The 813-nt window shown below is 64.2% G+C and overlaps 1 long non-coding RNA gene across 1 annotated transcript; it reads right to left on the reverse strand.

Annotated features, from left to right (window-relative positions):
• Window positions 1–72: 72 nt before the first annotated feature.
• Window positions 73–802, reverse strand: LOC106725778. The gene is made up of 2 exons (XR_001361740.1): window positions 419–802; window positions 73–275 (listed from the first exon to the last, which is right to left on the reverse strand). It is a non-coding gene; the product is annotated as an uncharacterized LOC106725778 (long non-coding RNA).
• Window positions 803–813: the final 11 nt, after the last annotated feature.

Consider the following 813-nt stretch of genomic DNA (forward strand, 5'->3'; position numbering starts at 1 on the left):
ATTCCGTGATGCCCCAGCCTTGGCCAGAGATCCTGCCACCCTTGCCCTGGGGGAGCACCACACCTCCTTGTGCACAATGTCCTTCCCATGGGATGCGATGGAGCTGCCATAGGCCATAGCCACGTTGGCCACTGGGTCCCCAAGCAAGTGGTTGACATTGAAGGCCACGTCGGCTCCTGGGGCTGGGTATCCCCCTGGCTGGATGGAGTAACCACCGCTTGTGTCATCGAAGAGGGGAGGGGGGTCCGGAGCTGCCCGGGTCCGGTGCTTGGAGCCTGTGGGTTTGTAGGTAGCAGAGGAGGTGTCAGGAATACCCAGCATGAGCCCAAACCGCCATCCCTTCCCCAGGGGTTCTTCTCAGAGGCGCTAAATGTAGGCAAAGAACGAGCTGGGGCAGTGCCTGGACGCGGCTGCCCACCTCGGGGTTCCCGGGGGCCTTCTCCAGGGAAGTGATCTCCGAACAGCCTTGGACAGTGAGAAGCTTGCTAGGCGGAGAAGACAATGGCAAGGGCATCTCCAAATGAAAAAGGTGGGAAAGGCGACGGCTGGGCACCCGAAGACCCTGGGCAATGGTCGGGGACCCAGCAGGGTCGTGACAGGGAAAGGCAGTTCCGGAGGCGGCCCCGTTCGTGCCCGGGTCCGGCACGGGGATCCCAGCTGTGCCGTCACTGCCCCATCGCAAGATCGGCCGAGAGGGCGAAGTCCAGGACGCGTTGTCGAGTGGAGCTGGGCAGGAACCCTAATGACACCCGCCACCCCGGGCAGCGGTCAGGCCGCCCCCTTCCCTCGGGGTGAGAGGGCCGTGCCGCCGAC

This window comes from Myotis brandtii, unplaced genomic scaffold (assembly GCF_000412655.1).
Source record: "Myotis brandtii unplaced genomic scaffold, ASM41265v1 C41746683, whole genome shotgun sequence".
Classification (NCBI taxonomy): Eukaryota; Metazoa; Chordata; class Mammalia; order Chiroptera; family Vespertilionidae; genus Myotis; species Myotis brandtii.